Raw genomic sequence first — 9294 nt, 5'->3', positions numbered from 1 at the left:
CTCCAACATCAGCTAGGCACTGTGGCACATGAGAGGGTTTGGCCAAACAAAGAGCTTCCCAACCACCACCCTCTAATACATTGGTTTCCAACCTTGGGTCCCCAAATGTTTGTTGGAGGTGTTTTGCTTTTGAATTTATTTTACAGGTATCTCTTTTTGTCCACGGAGAGGTGATCTAGCATTAAATGAATGCAGCAATATTTTGTTAAAAAATATATATGGTGGGGCAACTAGGGGGAAAGATCATGAGATCAGTGTTCCTGCTCTCCCAAATCATCATGCCCCAACTTGCGAGATCATCAAAAAAACCACCTAAAGTCATGCATTTGTAGGATGAAACAAACAATCTCACAGGTAAAACATAGTTCAGATCATTGTGGTTAGAAAAAAGCAGGAATATTTCTGATCGCATCTTCCTTTCTTATCTCCATTTTGTTGTCATTGTTTTGATACCAGCCACAAACCGCAGCACTTCCAGCAAGGATCTGTGATTCCTGCAACTCTGTTGGCTATAATAAGATCAATGATTTTTGCCAGTAAGGCAATGGTCTCCTCCATCTCCCCTGACAACACAAGGGTTGAAGTCAGTTGTGCATAATGAGTAGGAAACAGTTGATTCTTACTAAAAGATCAGAGAATAGTTTTCCTTTCTTTTTGCATAATGGAATACAGTAGATTCAAAACTTATTTTAATTAAGTGGAACAATAATTTATGCTGCCCTGCCTGAAAATTCTTCATACAATGCAAGTATGTACATATCAGTGTTAAATTGGTCCAAGCAAAACAGTTTACATGTTAAGTCATGGGAAAGACAAATAGCATAATTGAGGCATATATCTTGGGAAGAAGAAACAGCTGCTTAAAGATGCACATATATCACTTTTGTTGTGACCTTTGGTAGATCATGTAGACAGTCTGTTTCTTTTGCTGTCCAGTGCAGTCATTTGTATCTCTTAAGAATCAAGAAAAATTAAATGTTGAGATGGCTGGAGTCACAAATATATAATAATAAGCACTTTGTTGAATTTTCTACAGTTTCAAGAATTCACGGAAAAAAGTTGCCATTTTGCTTAAAATGATGTTTCTTCTGTCCCACCTATGTCTTTATTTGCTGATTCAGTTAATTCAGAGTTGAATAACAGAGCCTCACTTTATCCTGACACACAGTTTTAAACAAATTGAAATCCCAGGCCTGATAAAGCACCCGTCAAGAAATTCAGCAACATAAAAGTACTGTAAAACAGGCCATTCCATCAAAACGTAGAGTGATGGCGGCTGAAAGAACTCCAAAGAGAACGCTGACCAACTATTTCTGTTTGTCAGTCAGTTGCTTTATCCCTATGCGGTGAGCTGCTCTGCTCTGTCCCAGCAAGTAGGTCTCTCTGAGGAGGTGCAGCAGCTAATATTTGCGAGTGATATTTTTGGAGGGAAAGACCTCTTCTCCTTCTTCTTCTCCTTCTCCTTCTGCATTGCTTGTAACTGGGACCTTTGAACCATAGACATCTGGGCAAAGAAGCAATGCCCAAAGGGCTAGACGAGTTTGACATGCCCAAATCCATCACCTGAAGTACTTTATGCTTTTAACTCTTCTGTAGCAAGCTCCTTTTTTAAAAAAAAAAAATCAGTACAGTGATGCCTCGCTAGACAGTTAGACTTTGACTTTTTGCTATCGCTATAGCGATTCACAAAACAGTGATTCCTATGGGGGAATTTCGCTGGACAATGTTTGGTCCCTGCGTCGCAAACTGATTTTCGCTAGACGACGATTTTGACAGCTCCCTCCGTGCTTGCAAAACAGGTGTTTTTGGGACCTAAGCTTCGCAAAACAGCGATTTAAACAGCTGATTGGTGGTTTGCAAAGCAGCTTTCCTATGGCCAATCTTTGCTAGACAACAACGATTCTTCCCCATTTCGTTCGTTCGTTTAGTCGTTTAGTCGTGTCTGACTCTTCGTGACCCCATGGACCAGAGCACGCCAGGCCCTCCTATCTTCTACTGCCTCCCAGAGTTGTGTCAAATTCATGTTGGTTGCTTCGCAGACACTGTCCAGCCATCTCATCCTTGGTCGTCCCCTTCTCCTCTTGCCATCACACTTTCCCAACATCAGGGTCTTTTCCAGGGAGTCTTTTCTTCTCATTAGATGGCCAAAGTACTGGAGCCTCAGCTTCAGGATCTGTCCTTCCAGTGAGCACTCAGGGTTGATTTCCTTTAGAATTGATAGGTTTGTTCTCCTTGCAGTCCAGGGGATTCTCAAGAGTCTCCTCCAGGTTTCAATGCATTCCAATGGGAAAATGCTTTTCACTAGACAATGATTTCGCTAAACAGCGATTTGAGTGGAATGGATTATCATCGACTAGCGAGGCACCACTGTATCTCATGAACATTCTCTCTCAATCCATTCCTTCTTCCCTCCATAGAGAATTGTTTCTGGGAGTTCTATCAGGCCTTCGAGACTTTTGGCACTCCAGTTGTTTTGGACTACAAATCCCTGAATCCACAGCCTGTATTGCCAATAATAAAGAGCTATAAAGGAATTACAAAGTTCACTACCCCTACATGAAGCAACAGTACATTCCTATCCTGTTCAGTTGCAGAAGCTACAATGCCAGAGTGACAAGGTGCTGGTCTTGTGCCTGGCTGTGTGTGAACAGGAAGTTATCCAACCGCTATGATAGCTTCCACAATCACAGTTCTGCAAGTGGTAAACACTGAACAAAATACTGGCCATTATGGCATTTCTGTTGGACTCTGTTCAGTGAATCCTTTTTCTATTTTACTGAAATTTCAGACTTTCCCAGTGCCACAAAACTTTAAAGACAGACATATTTTCTGATCAGCTCAACTGAACCACCTACATCTCTGTATGAACCAGCCTAGGATCTGAGATGTTACAGAAGCCCTCATCAATTTTTGCCATCAAGGTCAGTTAGAACAGTGATTACAAGAGACACAGCCTTTTCATTAGTGGCCTTCTACATATGCAACTTCCTCCCACAGGATGATGCTTTCACAGGTTGCTTTTAAATAGGCATTTAAGACTTCTTTAGTCCAGTCTGCTTTAACTGCTAACATTTCCTTCCTTTCCTCCCTTAGAAGCTCATGAAAAACTCTTGAGAAGCAAAATAAATTAAATACTATAAGGTGATTCAATAATCTTGGAGGACTGAGTAGCAGCAACAAATTTAGCAACTTCTACAGAGAAACAAGCATTTTTAATCTTCTGTAACAAGGTCCTCAGTGAATGGTCTTTTCAGTAAATCAAATAAAAAATTTTAATAAAATCCTATCACACTTGCATAATTAGATGGGGAAAAATATGATGGGACTGACTTAGAAACAAAGACTTCAAAGAAGGAGAGAGAACATACTCATAGAGTTCTCATAAGAGTACTAGCTAGATCTAGTTGGCAAATTTGTTTCATAAAATCATGGGATAATTAAGTTGGAAATGGCCTATGAGACCATCAAGTCCAACCCCTACTCAATGCAGAAATCCAAATCAAAGCCAATCTGACAGATGGCTATCTAGTTTTCTCTTGAATGCCTCCCGCATTGGAGCACTCATGATCTCCCAAGGCAAATGGTTCCATTGTTGTACTGCTCTAACAATTATGATGTTCTTCCTGATATTCAGCCTGGCTTCCTGTAGCTTGAGCCCATCATTACATGTCCCGCACTCTGAGAGGATTGAGAACAGATCCTACCACTTCTCTGTATGACTACCTTTCAAGTTTTTGAAAAGTGTTATAATATCTTTCCTCTATCTTCTTTTCTCAAGGCTCTTTCCCTTATATATAATTTTAATTATCTTTTGTCCATGTTCATAAATAATGCTTGTGATAACCCGAGGATTTCTAACTTGCTATCTATTAATTTCTGTCAGAAGGCTACAAAAGGATCTTCCCATAGTAGGGCAAGAAAAGGATTATCTGAAAAGACGACTCTCAGCCTTAACTCAAAGGCCTGTTTCCATGTTTTCCCTTTGTTGCAAGGCTGAGCAAACTGTGTCCGTAAAACAACATTCATTACACATTGTGGGATATCCTTTACCCTCCTTAAGAAGGAAGAGAGGGGAGGATCAAGTTTCTCTAAAATCCCAGTTACCCATACTCCGATACCATTTTAAATCACCAGAATTACTTTTGTGTTAAATGCTCATAAAGCTCCTGGAACATAACAACCTTCCTTCATGTTGTCAAATTTAGCTGTTACTTATGTCACCCCTTTTGCTTTGCACAAAATATTATCTTGGTGTTGTTGCCAAGATACATTTGAAGAAAATATCACTCCAGAGTAAGGAGAGTGCTTTATCTGATAACATTTTTAAAAGGGTATTGTTCTATACTTTATTTTTGCTAGTCTGGGCATGCAATGTTTTAAATCTTCTTCCTTTTTTATGAATTCCATCTTATTATTTTAAATTGTTTTCTTGTGATTATTAGCATAATTTTTAAAAAGTGTATTACTTTAGTTGTACCGTAAACTGCTTTGTGGAAGCCATTTGCCTCAGAAAGTGGGGCATAAATACTGAGATAAAAGATTTTTAGTTCATGTGTGAAATCTGTGGTGACTTTCTCTTACACCATTCTGCTCTCCTTCACATCCTACAGTAAGTTAAGTCACCAAAATGAACATCAGCTTTTCAAAACAGAAAGAATAAGACACATCTGCTTTTTATTTTCTGAGTCCGAGACTTTCCACACATTGTAGATTAAATGTCTGCATTCTTTCTAAACAGAAAGAAGGTCCCGGGGGCTGGCTCAAGCAATATTTCCTCCTTACTAGCCTACTTCAGGTATGTCTATGTGGGGAGAAATGCAATGTGTGAACCAACAGATATCATCAGCATCAGTTCTTATTACTGGAAGGCCGATTTTTACAGCTAGTGCCATCACAGGAATTGATGCTAATGATATAGACATAATAATTTATACATATGGTTGCCATATAGCCTGGTTGGCTGAGGTTTGCTCAGATTTTAGGTATGCTACCTGATGAATGTTTAGCCCACCAGCTGACTCAAATTCTAAGCTTTCTTTTTAAAAGCAAGTATCTAGCCCTTGTAGAACGTGAGATATGAATTACAGCATGCAGTCACAGTTTTATCCAATTATTTTGTAAGAAACAAGTTTTTCTGTGTGGATTGTCAATGAAGGAAGCCATCCACAGATTAACATTAGCTAACAGATGTATAAACCACAGATTGTACAGATGTGAAAGCTGAAATGCAAAGGAAGCTGATTTTGTGGACTAGTCCACTTCTTCAGATGCACAAACTCACATTAAAATATAGCAGCTAGTCTTTAAGATGCCACAAGATTTTTGTCTTCTTGTTTTGTCTCATTTTCTTTGGTTTTTGGTCTAATATGCTAGCACAGACTACAACAGCCACCTCTTTTAAAAGAAAAATATTGTTGGCAAAGTTAAAGGGAAAGGGGTGGGTACAAGTAGTCTGGCATCTTAAAGACTAACAAATTTGTTTCAGTAAAAGCTTTTATGGACCAAAATCCTATTCTTCAAACACATGGAATTCTCATGTTGTGGCTTCTTTGCTTATACATAATTATCATGAGGGGCCATAACCACATAAGCATACAGACAATATGCAAAGTCACAATGGCTGAAATCCTGCATTGTTGCATAAAGCCGATGGTGTCATCATACTTACACAATGTAAGTTCCGCAACAAGATTTCAGCCGATGTGTCACTGACACTGGACACAGAGAAATCATTTTCAGAACATTTCAGCCTCCCAAGGATACTTTCTTATGAACTTCAAAGTGTCTATTGCAGAATAAAGGGAATTACATTAGGAGACTGGAAGGAAATAAAATTTATTCATTCAAAATGTGGCATTGGAAGAGGTTTTTATGGATACCCTAGGGTACCAAAGGAAAAAAGAGGCAGTGACAGATTTTACTTTCTTGGACTCCATGATCATTGCAGATGGGGACAGCAGCCCCGAAATTAAAAGACGCCTGCTTATTGGGAGGAAAGTGACGACAAACCTTGACAGCATCTTAAAGAGCAGAGACATCACCTTGCCAACAAAAGTCCGCATAGCTACGGTTTTTCCTGTGGTGATGTATGGAAGTGAGAGCTGGACCATAAAGAAAGCTGACCGCCGAAGAATTGATGCTTTTGAACTGGAGGAGGCTCTTGAGAGTCCCCTGGACTGCAAGGAGAACAAACCTATCAATTCTAAAGGAAATCAACCCTGAGTGCTCACTGGAAGGACAGATCCTGAAGCTGAGGCTCCAATACTTTGGCCATCTCATGAGAAGAGAAGACTAATGGTTGTTGTGGGTTTTTCGGGCTCTTTGGCCATAGTTCTGAAGGTTGTTCTTCCTAACATTTCGCCAGTCTCTGTGGCTGGCATCTTCAGAGGACAGCGCTCTGTGCTCTGTTGTAGTTGGCTCGAGAGTGCCAACTACACCAGAGTAGAGAAGAGAAGACTCCTTGGAAAAGACCTTGATGTTAGGAAAGTGTGAAGGCAAGAGGAGAAGGGGATGACAGAGGACAAGATGGATGGACAATGTCACCAAAGCTGCCAACATGAATTTAACCCAACTCTGGGAGGCAGTGGAAGATAGGAGGGCCTAGCGTGCTCTGGTCCATGGGGTCATGAAGAGTTGGATATGACTAAATGACTAGACAATGAGGGCACACAAAAAAAGGGAAATGGGTGCTAAATCAAATAAAGCCTGAACTTTTTCTAGAAATGAAAATGACTCAACTAGGGGCACCATACTAAAAAAAAAAAAGATAATTGGAAGGCAGAAGGAAAAAAGGAGACCTAACATAAGTTGGATTGACTCAATAAAGGAAGCCATGGCTTTTAGTTCACAAGACCTCAGCACAGCTGCTAAAGACCTCTTGGAGGTCACTGATTCATAGGATTGCCATACCCTGGAAGTAACTTAACAGCAATTGTGGGAATACTGTTCCTTTCAGAAATGCCTGCAAAGAGAGCATGGAAAACACATAGCCCTAAGTAATGGCCAAAATCCTGTTGCCTAGCTCAGTAATTCTACTACAATAGATCAATTGAATTAATGGAAATTTAGTGAGTCAACTCCTTCAAAAGTTCCACTGCTTCAAACTAGCCTACTCTAACTGCAGCTTATTGTGCTCAGTAAACCTACATGTGATTTACTACACTAAGCAACAGAATTTAGGCCAATGAGTTCTTGTCCAAACTCTGGCTTTAAGCAGATGCTAGCTGTAGCTACCAGGCTCTCTAGCTTGATCTGATAAAAGCTGACCAACTAAGCCTAAAACAAAGCATCAGCTTGAAACATGCCTTTTTACTCCTTCTGAACAGAATAAGAGTTTGGGGCAAGATCACACAACACATAATAAACATGTGTATTACAAGCAAGGACAATTCATATCATAGGCACAAAATTGAAACCTTTGACAGCATCCTTGACCTTTCAAACAGGAGTGGCCAAGACCAATCTAGAATACATGAAATCCTGGGGTTATGCCTGCATAGCAGTCTGCTACCATGATTTCACTGTGCAAGCAGGCAGAACATTTTATTCTTCACTGTGCAAAAGGATAAACCCATCCCATCCAGTTAACATAATTAGATTCTCTTCTCTGGAATTTCAAGAGATTCTTGCTCAGTTCTGCATACATGCATACATGCATACATGCATACATGCATACATGCATACATGCATACATACATACATGCATATATGCATACATACATACATACATACATACATACATACATACATACATACATACATACATACATACATACATACATACATACATACATACATACATACATACATACATACATACATACATACATACATACATACATACATACATACACTTACTGTGGAGGAACTCCATTTTATATGTACTGTTAATTGCTTCAATGATCTATAAAATTAATGGTTAGAGTAAGGACTTTTATGGAGATTATATTTCAAATATTATTTACCTGCAACAGAATAGCGTTTGTTAGTAATTACCAGATTTATGAACTGCTGTGGAATAAAATAGAGACACCCTGGGGAGGCTCTTTGAGTACCATAAATATCCTACAGATGCATATATACATTATTCATTCAAGCCAAATGTTGTGGTGGGGGGGAGCAGGATATAGCACAAGGGAACTTTACATTTCAGTTTCCCGTTTGCCTCTCTGTTTTCTTAAAACACAACTTTGGGCACCTGAGCGGTAGGGGGACTAAAGCTATGGCTGCAAAGGCACGCCACTGATGTGCCCTACGTGGCAACTCAATTTTCCGTGCCTTGCTGTCCTAACTGTACTGTATTTGTATTCCCTCTAAATATTCATGGAATCTACTACTGATCCATTCCATTTAACTTCTCTCACCCTGGCCCCATTGGGATGGATGGATGTGTCAAGGACAAAGCTTGGGGTTTCTGCTGAAGTTGCCTGTGACCCTACTCAGTATATACAAGCAATTCCACACTTAGGCCAAATGATTTCCAGTCCTCTCAGCCCAGAGACATGTTTCAAGCTGTACTCATCCCCCTGAATGTTCCCATTTGAAATGCACTTGCCCTTTTTCAAATGATCTCAGAATGTTACTTTAGCTTCAAATAATATCTCTGTGATGTAACTGGATGCAACTTTATCCATAATCAGACCCTTCAGGTCCATCTAACTCAGTGCTATGAGCCCTGAGTGGCAGCAGTGCCGCTTCTGGCTCTCAGGCCTGATTCTGGAGATTCCCTGGTATTTTCTGGCGGGTCTCCTAGTCAAGCACTAATCAGACTCGACCCTGTTTAGCTGCTAACAAGATTGAATGTGTTTAGGATGATATGACAGGTAGAATGACAGGAAAGTCCATGTGCAAGACCACGCTCTAGCCAGATCCCAGCAGACACTTTGATCTGGCTTTCCCACATACACGAAATGCATATGTGAAAATGGGTTGTGTGGAATCAGAGCATCGCTGGACCAACTAACCTGTAAAGATATGTTAACATTATATAACATAATAATAATCTCAGAACTACAGAGCTGGAAGGGACCCTGTGGTTCATTGAGTCCAGCCCCTGTCAAAGAGGCACAGTGAGGAATCGAACTCCCAAACTCTGGCTCAACAGCCAGATATCTAAACCACTGAGCTGTTTATGCACTGGAAATAAGACTTCTATAGCATATCCAACAATTCTAATGATCAGATCATGTGTTGTTATAAACTGAAATCATGTCATTTTCCCTCACATTCAACCGTTCCAGAGACAAGTCTGAGGTATCAGATTTGCAAATAAAACTCTTGATTAGATCCCTAAAG

This window comes from Pogona vitticeps, chromosome 4 (assembly GCF_051106095.1).
Source record: "Pogona vitticeps strain Pit_001003342236 chromosome 4, PviZW2.1, whole genome shotgun sequence".
Classification (NCBI taxonomy): Eukaryota; Metazoa; Chordata; class Lepidosauria; order Squamata; family Agamidae; genus Pogona; species Pogona vitticeps.
This window is presented reverse-complemented; position numbering follows the sequence as displayed.